The 12,035-nt window shown below is 38.7% G+C and overlaps 1 long non-coding RNA gene and 1 pseudogene across 1 annotated transcript in view; both read left to right on the top strand.

The window, feature by feature from the left end:
- Positions 1–12,035, top strand: part of LOC144316871 (uncharacterized) — a 207,965-nt gene that overhangs the window by 163,006 nt on the left and 32,924 nt on the right. The window lies entirely within an intron of this gene.
- Positions 2,826–3,104, top strand: LOC144317881 (anaphase-promoting complex subunit 11 pseudogene; annotated as a pseudogene).

Raw genomic sequence — 12,035 nt, 5'->3', positions numbered from 1 at the left:
TTTATAGGGTAATCAGTTGTCTCTTCTTATAGGTCAAGAAAAATGTATATTGAAAGTAATAAAAGTAAGCATATTTTTTTTTTTAGTAAAGGCATATTATTGACCCTTAACATATGATGGTAAAGTACTCATAAAAATAAATAGTAAATATGCCTTAATCTAAATATCATATTTACAAAGTATAAAGCATCAAAAATCTTGGAGTGTAGTGCATAGTAAATGTATAGAACTGTTTTGAATACTTCGATACAGGAAAATTTGCTCAAAAAAATCATATTCTTTATATAAGTAGCATAGAATGAGATATATTGGATAAACTTATTGTAGCTGGAAATGTAAGCAAGTCATATTTTTATCTTGATATAATTATTACATCATTCACATATTCAGATGACAAAAGTGATGATTAGATACAACTTGAACAGGCCAATTACTTATAAGGAGATTGAACCAGCTAAAAACCTTACAATGAAGAAAAATCCAGGACCAAATGGCTTCACTGTTGAATCTTATGAAATATATATTTTTAAATATTTTATTTATTTATTCATGAGAGGCAGAGACACAGGCAGAGGGAGAAGCAGGCTCCATTCAGGGAGCCTGACATGGGGCTCGATCCCAGGTCTCCAGGATCAGGTCCTGGGCTAAGCCACCGGGCTGCCTGTTATCAAATATTTCAATAAAAATTAACATCAATCTTTCTCAAGCTCTTCCAAGAAAAATCAGAGAGGAGGGAATACTTCCAAAGTCATTGTATAAAACCAGCATTATCCTGATATCAAAACCAGAAACCAGACTCACATCCCTGATGAATAGAGATACAAAAATTCTCAATAAAATACTTGCAAAACAAATTCAACAGCATATTATAGGATTATCCAACATGATCAAATGGGATTCATCACTGCACTGCAAGGATGGTTCACCATATGCAAATCAATGTGATCTGTCACAATAATAGAATGAAAGAAAATAATTATGGTTATCTTAATACAGCAAAAGCACTTGACAAAATTCAACAGGTATTCATGATAAAAACTTTTTTATGATAAAAACTCTTAACAATTTAGGCATAAAAGGAAATATATCAACATAATAAAGGTCATATAAGACAAACTCACAGCTAACATCATACTTGATGGTGAAACACTGAAAACTTTTCCTGTAAGATCAGGAGCAAAACAAGGGTGCCCACCCTTACCACTCCTATTCAACATTGCACTAGCTAGGACTTCTAGTACTACCATGCAAGAAAAAGAAATGGCATCAGAATTGGAAAAGAAGAAATCAAAGAAAGTATACTTGCTGATAACATAATTTTAATTAGAAAATTCTAAACACTCAGAAAAAAATCTGTTCTAACCAATGAATTAAGGATATAAAATTAATATATAAAAATCAATAGCAGTTATATACACAATGAATTTTCTAAACTCATTTACAATATCATCAAAAATAATAAAATACTTAGATATTAAAGGAATGTCTCTAAAAACTATAAGACAAGGGTGAAAGAAATGGAAAAAGACACAGATAAATGGAAAGGCATCCCATGTTCATGGATTGGGTGAATTAATATAAAATATCAATACTGTTAAAAGTCATCTATAGATCAATGCAATCTCCAAAGATTTTATTTGAGAGAGAGAGAGAGAGAGAGAGAGAATGCACAAGCAGAGGGAGCTGGAGACAGAGAAGTGGGCTCTCCTCAGAGCAGTGAGCCCCATGCAGAGCTCAAAACCCTAGGATCATGACCTGAGCTGAAGGTAGACATTTAACTAACTGAACTACCCAGGTGCCCCCTATCAAGATTCTAATGGCACTTTTTAAAGGGGGAAAAAACATTCTTAACATTTACATGGAACCACAGAGACCCCAAATTGCCAAGAAATCCTGAGAAGGAACAAAACAAGACTCAGCATCATGCACTTCCTGATTTTAAGCTACACTATATGCTGTAGTCATCAAAGCTATATATTACTAGTGGGAAAAGAGACCAATAGACCAATGAAACAGAATAAAGAGCCGAGAAAATAAGCCTAAGCATGTAAGTTCAACTAATATTTGACAAAGGAACCAAAAATATTCAATAGAGAAAAGACAATCTTTTCAATAAAAGGTGCTGGGATAACTGGATTTCACATGTAAAAAAGAGAACTTAAACTCATGTTACACCAGTCATAAAAATTAACTGAAAATTTGACTTAGACTTAACTCTTAAATGTGAGACCTGAAACTCGGAGAAGAAAATCTAGAAATACATCTCTGTGACAGGGTCTTGGTAATAATTTCTTGGATATGACCTCTAAAACAAGCAACAAAATAAAAAATGAGACTACATCAACTCATCAACTAAAAAGCTCCTGTACAATAAGAGAGACCATCAACAAAGTAAAAACTTTGTTGGAATGGGAAAATATATTTGCAAATGATATATACAAAACACAAAGATGCATACAACTCAGTAGCAAAACAAAACACAGCTAACAAATGAGCGAAGGACCTAAACTGACATTTCTCCAAAGATATAGGAAAATCCAACGTTCAATATCACTAGTCATTAGGGAAATGTAAGTTAAAATCACAATGAAGTATTACCTTATACCTGTTATAATGGCCGCCAAAAAGACGAAAGATAACAAATGCTAAGGAAACCTTTATACACTGTGGATGTGAATGTAAATTGGTATACCCATAATGGAGAACACTATGGAAGATTCTCAAAGAAAAAATTAAACATAGAACTCACATATGATCTAACAATTCTACTTCTGGGGATATATTTAAGAAGTGATAACACTAAAACAGAAGGTAGACAAGGCAGCATGGTTAGGGAGGCTCCACCACCTTTGAAGGTAAAGATTAATTGTTGGAAGGTTGTGGCCACTTGGCTCTGGGTGGACAAGGAGAACTGCAACATCTTTGAGATGACCTTTAATGGCTGCTTCCAGGAATGCCAGGTGGCCTGCAATGACTGCCCCACTCCCTGGTATGGAGTCAGTGTTCCCACTGCTATTACATGCACTATATTCTCAAGTGACTCTGTACAGCAGATGTAGCAGCTTTGCCCCATGTGCTGCCAAGAGTGGAAGTTCAAGGAGTGAGACAGCCCTGTTGCCCATTCACACTTGCCCCAATCACAGGACTGGCCAGCAATTCTCTCCCCTGGTGGATAGTCCCCTTTGGGCTGAGACAAGGTTGAAACAAGGACTGGAGCTGCATTTGTTTTCCCATCAAATGTTGATATTTTTATCTGATAAATACAATTCATTAAACTACCTGAACCTAAACAAAAAAACCCCATGAACTTGATATTTGCATTCCCGTATTCATAGCATCATTATTTATAATAACCAAAACATGGAAACAACTTAACTACCCATCTGCAGATAAACGGATAAAGAAGTTGTGGTCATACATATTCAACAGGATATTATTTGACCTTTAAAAATGAGGAAATCTTACAATTTGTGATAACATGAATGAACTTGAAAGCATTATGCTAAATGAAATAAAACAGACATTGTATGATTCTCACTTGTATATGGTATCTTAACAACAACAACAAAAAAGAAACACCTCATAAGAAGAGATTAGACTTGTTATCAGAAGTAGAGGATAGAGTAGGGGGGACTGAGGGAAGGTGGTCAGAATGTACAGACTTCCAGTTAAGATAAATGAGTACTAGGGATTTAATGTACAATGTGACTGTAACTAACACTGCAATAGGGCCATAGGAAAATTAAGAGAGTTGATTCTAGGAGTTACCACAAAGAATTTTTTTTTCTATTTTTATTGTATCTATAGGATTGTTAACTGAACATATTATGGTAATCATCTTATAGTGTATATAAATCAGACCATCATGCTGTATGCCTTAAGCTTACACAATGAGGCATGTCAATTATTTCTCAAAACTGCATGGTTTTTTGTTTTTTTTTTACAAAGATTTAGAATAGTTTTACCCAAAGTCACAGTCATAAACCAGTGAAATCCAATTTAGAACTCTGTCTTGTACTAAAGAGTTTTTATTTTCAGATAAACATCTGGGTACTTTTAAATCGATGTTTTCTGACTTGACACTGGATCACAGCATTTCTTGTGACACTGAGAAGAAAATTAGCATACAGAAGATGGCAAAACAAAGTGTATCTTCCAAATTAAGTTAACCTACACATATTCTATTGTAATTACTAAGCACACATATACGAGTATACAAATCAACTACTGACTTAATAACATCCCTTCAATCGTAACGTTGGCGCCACAAAATTAAAATATTAAACGTTATTTAAAATAAGTTAAAGGTTTTGAAGAAGCAGGATTTTCCTCATTCCATAGTTTTGACTTTGAAATTTATGTCAAACCAATAATAACTCAAAAAGCTCACCACCTATGAAATCATTTTTTTTGTTGTTGTATGAGACAATAGCTACTAAACTTGTAAAAATCTAATTTTCTTCCATTTCTACTTTTCTGTTTATGACTAAAAAAATAACATCATAACTGGAGAGTTAAGCTGAAGTAGTTGACATTTTCCTGCCCTGCCTAATGTCCCAGTAATTTTAAAAGGTTATGTAGAGGATGCATTAAATGTAAAAATACTTTGCTTTTATAAAGAGATCTCTAATTATACTTCAATTGAAATTCAGTTGGAATACAGAAATTAGCCAGCATTTTTCTGAACTTGCATAATTCTTAAGATCCTGTTTGTGTCCTGTGATATTTGAATTTCCTTCTTAAGGAGTAAGAAAAAGGTAAACTCGGCAGATAAAATGATTCAACTAATTTAGTAAATTTTCCCTTATCTTTGAGCATCTAGCTAAATGTCCTCCACCATCCATGTATATAGTAAAGTTTCTTCTGACCATAATATTTATTGGATTATTTGATACTCAGGCAGTGCCTGAGGTGGTCTCCAAGGTCCAAGCATGAAAGCATTAGCTGGAATTTTCCCAATGAGTTACAATGCTTAAGGCTTACCTCTCACTCTGTCTTGGCTGAGTGACATTGTCAGAACTATAAGCTAAAGGTTTTATATATTTATAGTCTTCACCATAATTCTGACAGGTAGTTATGATTTACCTTATTTTGTAACTGATGCAGATGAGACTGCAACTGGTTATTAACTGGTCCCAGAATATTTGTCACTTGGTTCTCTTTTATTAGCTAAGATTCAAACTGAAATCCATCTGACTTGAAAGTCCATGTACTTTAAAGTAAGTTACTTCTTTCTATAAATCACGTCTTTTAAAAAATGCTTTGTAAATCATAATATCCCACATGAATTTAAGAAAATCCTCTCAAATTTCTGTTTGTACGATGTGACCCATTGTTTCTTTACTTCTGAGTGTCATTCCTTTCTTTTGTTGTACTGAAGATATTCTGGATAAATGTCCTCTATTTCTAGGGATAAAATGGTGGAATAATACATGCGTATTTCTTTATATATGCATACATATATTCATCTTATAAGGACATAGCCAGTATGATTTAAGTGCCATTGTATAGACCAAACTTTTTATAGCTTTTGCCAAATTTTGATCAACAAACAAAATGTATTTTTGTTACAATTCAGGGTATACATATTTTTACAGCAAGGCCTGCCATAAAAGTTACATTGCTGAGTGAGGCATAGATTATGCTGCAGCCCAGGTATCACTTGTGAACCTGAGAATTAAGACATATGCCATGAAGTTTACAGCAAAGAAATATGCTGAAGAATTTTATCTCCTGATTATATAGGAGAAAAAAGTTACAGTGGGGTTTCACAGATCTTAAGAGTAGCCAAATGTAGAGTATGATGGCTACAAATACTCCAGTGTTTTGGTCAGGTAAGTTTTCCATGTATGACTCCAGTTTTTTTTTTTAAATCAAATGTGGCAAAATAATAGGTTGAAAATAACTGTTTAATCTATGTACTCTTTTTGACACTACATGCAACCCTCCCTAATTCTATCATTTAAAAATCCAGGATAAATACCTATCTTCCATAGGAATGGTCGCAACATTTTTCAGGGAGCATAGCAATGCTTTCAGATGTGGATGCAAAGTATAGTGACATCAGTGGCACATACTATGCTTAGAGTTGTAATTATCTGTCATTGTGTGCTCTAGGTCTCTAGATAGCACAGGCTAATCTTCCTTAAATTTTACTTTATTCATATGCCTTTAGGTCACCTCTCTTCAAAAATCTAAACTGATTTCCCATTTCTTACAGGAAAATATTCAAAAAACTTTGAGATAACATCTGAGGAATTACAAGTTCTTACTCAACCTGATGTTTTCAGTATAGTAGCCAACTTCTCAACTTACCAAAATATTCGTTGCAGTCATTATTCTTTACTTGGGCCACTTTGGGTCATATTATCTCTATGAACCTTCCATATTTTTCTTTCTTTAAACCAGAAGTGAACTGTTTCAGTTTAAACTCCAGCTTAAAATCATTACCAGTTCCAGACCAGTGCTCACCTTACCCTGACCTACTGTAGTATTTGCTTTCTCAACCATTGGGTACCCATCAAGTTCTTCTAAACGATGTTTCCTTCTATTGATGTTTTAAAGCTTTTCTCTTTAAAAAGGGCAGGATCTAGGGCACCTGGATGGCATCTGATGGCAGTTGAGCATCTGCCTTTGGCTCAGGTCCTGATCCCGGATTGAGTCCCGCATCAGGCTCCTGTGGGAAGCCTGCTTCTCCCTCTCTCTCTGTGTCTCTCATGAATAAATACATAAAATCTTAAAAAATAAAAATAAAAAGGGCAGGATCAAAGTGTTCATTTTCAGGGGTACTTGGGTGACTTAGTAGGTTAAGCATTGACTCTTGATTTTGGCTCAGGTCATGATCTCAGGATCCTTAGATCAAGCCCCACATAGGACTCCACACAGGGTATGGAGCCTGCTTAATCTTCTGTCTCTCCCTCTCCTTCTGCTTCTCTCTCTCTAATAAAAAAAAAAATAGAAAATACAATGGTCCAAAAACTTTGGGATATAGCAAAGCAGTTCTAAGAGAGAATTATATAGCCAAATAGGCCTACTGCAAAAAGTAAGAAAAATCTCCAATAACCTAACCTTATATCTAAAGGAGCTAGAACAAACTAAGCCTAAAGCCAGAAAAAAAGGAAGGAAATGATTAAGATTATAGCAGAAATAAAAGATATAGAAACTAAAATTATAATAGAACACACCAATGAAACCAAGAGATAGTTTTTTGAAAAAATAAGTCTGGTTAGAGGTTTATCCTTTTTATCAAAAAGAAAAGAAAAGCCTCAAACAATAACACCACAAATGAGAGAGGAGAAATAACAGCCAACATCACAGAAATGCAAACAATTAGAATGTTATGAGAAACTGTATGCCAGCAAACTAGACAACCTAGAAGAAATGGATAAATTCCTATAAGCATGTAAACTATGAAAACTGAACTCAGAAGAAATAGTTCCTGGATTGGGACAACAAATTTTGCTAAAAGTCTACACTATCCAAAGCAATCTATACATTAATGCAATCCCTATCAAAATATCACCATCATTTTTTATAGAGCTATAACAAACAATCCTAAAATTTGTATGGAACCAAAACAAGACCTTAATAGCCAAAGCACTTGAAAAAGAAAAGCAAAGCTGGTGGCATCACAGTTCTGGACTTCAAGCTATGTTACAAAGCTGTAGTCATCAAGACAGTATGTACTGGAACAAAACCAGACACACAGATCAGTGGAACAGAACAGAAAACCCAGAAATGAATCCACACTTATATGGTCAGTTAATCATGGACAAAGCTGGAAAAAATATCCAATAGGAAAATGATAGTCTCTTCAAAAAAGTTTGGAAAAATGGACAACAATGTGCAAAAGAATGAAACTGGACTACTGTCTTACACCATACACAAAAATAAAATTTAGCAGTGTTATTTTTTTGTTTCAAGTTATTTTTCATTAAATTCTATTTAGTTAACATATAGTGTAATACTGTTTTCAGGAATAGAATTTAGTAATTCATCATTTACATATAACATCAAATGCTCATCACAGAAGTGCCCTGCTTAATATCCATCACCCATTTAACCCATCCCCTGCCCCCCTCTCCTCCAGCAACCCTCAGTTTGTTCTCTATAGCTAAGGGTCTCTTATAGCTTGTCTCCCTCTTTTTTTTTTCCTTCACCATGTTCATTTGTTTTGTTTCTTACATTCCACATATGAAGTCCTATGGTATTTATCTTTCTCTGACTCATTGAATTTGCTTAAGATAATATACTCTAGCTCCATCACATCATTGCAGATGACAAGATTTCATTCTTTTTGAATGCCAAGTAATATTCATGTGTGTTTGTGTGTGTGTGCACGTGCATGTGTATACACATACCTCCTCTTTATCCATTGATGAATGTCCAGCTGGTGGACATTTGGGCTCTTTCCATAATTTGGCTATTGTTGATAATGTTGCTATAAACATCAAGGTGCATTTCTCCTTCAAGTAAGTATTCTTATATCCTTTGGGTAAATACCTAGTAGTGCAATTGCTGAGTTGTATGGCAGTTCTATTTTTAACTTTTTAAAGAATCTCCATACTGTTTTCCAGAGTGGCTGCACCAATTTACATTCCCACCATCAGTATAAGAGGGCTCTCCTTTCTCCATATCCTTGCCAACATCTGCTGTTTCCTGTGGTGTTGATTTTAGCCATTCTCACAGGTGTGAAGTGTTATCTCATTATAGTTTTGATTTATATTTCCCTGATAAGTGATTTTGAGCATCTTTTCATATGTCTGTTTAGTGATCTGGATATCTTCTTTGGGAAAAATGTCTGTTCATGTCTTCTGCCTATTTCTTAACTGCATCATTATTTTTTTTTTAGTTTAAGTTCTTTAAAGATTTTGGATATTAACCTTTTATCAGATATGTCATTTGTTAATATCTTTTCCCATTTAGGCTGCCTTTTAGTTTTGTTGATTGTTTCTTTCATTTTGCAGAAGCCTTTTACCTAGAACAAGTCCCAGTAGTTCATTTTTGCTTTTGTTTCCCTTACCTCCTGAGGCCTGTCTAGTGAGAAGTTCCTACAGCCAATGTCAAAGAGGTTGCTGTCTGTGCTCTCCCTTAGGATTTTGATGTTTTCTTGTCTGATATTTAGGTTTTTAATCCTCTTTTAGTTTTCTTGTGTATGGTGTAAGAACATGGTCCAGTTGTCTGATTGGTCTGGCTAGGACTTCTAGTACTTTGTGAAATAATAATTGTGAGAGTGGACACTCCTATATTGTTCATGGCCTTAGGGAAAAAGCTCTCATTTTTTTCCACATGGAGGATGAGTATTTCTTATATGGCCTTAATAACGTTGAGGTATGTTCCTTCTATTCCTACTTTCTTAAGGATTTTTTTTTTAATCAAGAAAGGAGACACTCACACGGGGGGGAGGAGCAAGATGGCGGAAGAGCAGGGTCTCCAAATCACCTGTCTCCACCAAACTACCTAGAAAACCTTCAAATTATCCTGAAAATCTACGAATTCGGCCTGAGATTTAAAGAGAGACCAGCTGGAATGCAACAGTGAGAAGAGTTCGCGCTTCTATCATGGTAGGAAGACGGGGAAAAAGAACTAAAGAAACAAAAGGCCTCCAAGGGGGAGGGGCCCCGCGAGGAGCCGGGCTGAGGCCGGGGCGAGTGTCCCCAGGACAGGAGAGCCCCGTCCCGGAGACGCAGGAGCTGCACCGACCTTCCCGGGCGGAAAGGGGCTCGCGGGGAGGTGGAGCAGGACCCGGGAGGGCGGGGATGCCCTCGGGCTCCCGGGGACAGTAACAGACACCTGCGCCCCGGGAGAGTGCGCCGAGCTCCCTAAGGGCTGCAGCGCGCACGGCGGGACCCGGAGCAGCTCGGGGGGCTCGGGGGCGGCTCCGCGGAGGGGGCTGCGGGGCGGGAGCAGCTCGGGGGGCTCGGGGGCGGCTCCGCGGAGGGGGCGGAGGGGCGGGAGCAGCTCGCGGGGCTCGGGGGCGGCTCCGCGGAGGGGGCTGCGGGGCGGGAGCAGCTCGGGGGGGTGCTCGGGGGCGGCTCCACCGAGGGGGCTGCGGGGCGGGAGCAGCTCGCGGGGCTCGGGGGCGGCTCCGCGGAGGGGGCTGCGCGGAGAGGGCTGCGCGCCCCGGGAGCAGCTCGGCCGGGCTCGGGCAGAGGAAGAGGCTCCGTGCAGAGGGGCCTGCACGGTTCCAGGAGCAGCTCGGAGGGGCTCGGGCGGCGGCTCCGCGGAGGGGGCTGCGCGGCCCGGGAGCGCGAATCCACCAGCGCAGGCTCCGGAGCACAGGGCGCCGGGACACAGCCCAGGATCCGGCCTCCTCCGGGACAGGCAGAGGCCGGGAGGGCCCAGGACAGCAAGGACGCTCCTGCCCCGAGCTGAGCAGAGCAGCGGCCCCGCCCCGGAGCCTCCAGGCCCTGCAGACGGAGAGCTCCGGAGCTGAATCCAGGTTTCCAGAGCTGCCCCGCCACTGGGGCTGTTCCTCCTGCGGCCTCACGGGGTAAACAACCCCCACTGAGCCCTGCACCAGGCAGGGGCACAGCAGCTCCCCCAACTGCTAACACCTGAAAATCAGCACAACAGGCCCCTCCCCCAGAACACCAGCTAGACGGACAACTTCCAGGAGAAGCCAAGGGACTTAAAGAACACAGAATCAGAAGATACTCCCCCGTGGTTCTTTTTTTGTTTTGTTTTGTTTTGTTTTGTTTTGGTTTTTTTTTTGTTTGTTTTGTTTTGTTTTGCTTTTTGATTTGTTTCCTTCCCCCACCCCCCCTTTTTTTTTTCTCCTTTCTTTTTCTTCTTTTTTTTTTTCTTTCGTTTTTTTTTTCTCTTCCCCCTTTTTTTTTCTCTTTCTCTTTTCTTTCCTTCTTTCTCTCCTCTCTTTTTCTCTTTTTCCCAATACAACTTGCTTTTGGCCACTCTGCACTGAGCAAAATGACTAGAAGGAAAACCTCACCTCAAAAGAAAGAATCAGAAACAGTCCTCTCTCCCACAGAGTTACAAAATCTGGATTACAATTCAATGTCAGAAAGCCAATTCAGAAGCACTATTATACAGCTACTGGTGGCTCTAGAAAAAAGTATAAAGGACTCAAGAGACTTCATGACTGCAGAATTTAGAGCTAATCAGGCAGAAATTAAAAATCAATTGAATGAGATGCAATCCAAACTAGAAGTCCTAACGACGAGGGTTAACGAGGTGGAAGAACGAGTGAGTGACATAGAAGACAAGTTGATAGCAAAGAGGGAAACTGAGGAAAAAAGAGACAAACAATTAAAAGACCATGAAGATAGATTAAGGGAAATAAACGACAGCCTGAGGAAGAAAAACCTACGTTTAATTGGGGTTCCCGAGGGCGCCGAAAGGGACAGAGGGCCAGAATATGTATTTGAACAAATTCTAGCTGAAAACTTTCCTAATCTGGGAAGGGAAACAGGCATTCAGATCCAGGAAATAGAGAGATCCCCCCCTAAAATCAATAAAAACCGTTCAACACCTCGACATTTAATTGTGAAGCTTGCAAATTCCAAAGATAAGGAGAAGATCCTTAAAGCAGCAAGAGACAAGAAATCCCTGACTTTTATGGGGAGGAGTATTAGGGTAACAGCAGACCTCTCCACAGAGACCTGGCAGGCCAGAAAGGGCTGGCAGGATATATTCAGGGTCCTAAAGGAGAAGAACATGCAACCAAGAATACTTTATCCAGCAAGGCTCTCATTCAAAATGGAAGGAGAGATAAAGAGCTTCCAAGACAGGCAGCAACTAAAAGAATATGTGACCTCCAAACCAGCTCTGCAAGAAATTTTAAGGGGGACTCTTAAAATTCCCCTTTAAGAAGAAGTTCAGTGGAACAGTCCACAAAAACAAAGACTGAATAGATATCATGATGACACTAAACTCATATCTCTCAATAGTAACTCTGAATGTGAACGGGCTTAATGACCCCATCAAAAGGCGCAGGGTTTCAGACTGGATAAAAAAGCAGGACCCATCTATTTGCTGTCTACAAGAGACTCATTTTAGACAGAAGGACACCTACAGCC

Source organism: Canis aureus, chromosome 7, assembly GCF_053574225.1.
Source record: "Canis aureus isolate CA01 chromosome 7, VMU_Caureus_v.1.0, whole genome shotgun sequence".
Classification (NCBI taxonomy): Eukaryota; Metazoa; Chordata; class Mammalia; order Carnivora; family Canidae; genus Canis; species Canis aureus.
The sequence above is the reverse complement of the archived record's forward strand: the minus strand, read 5'-3'. Positions and strand labels throughout refer to the sequence as shown.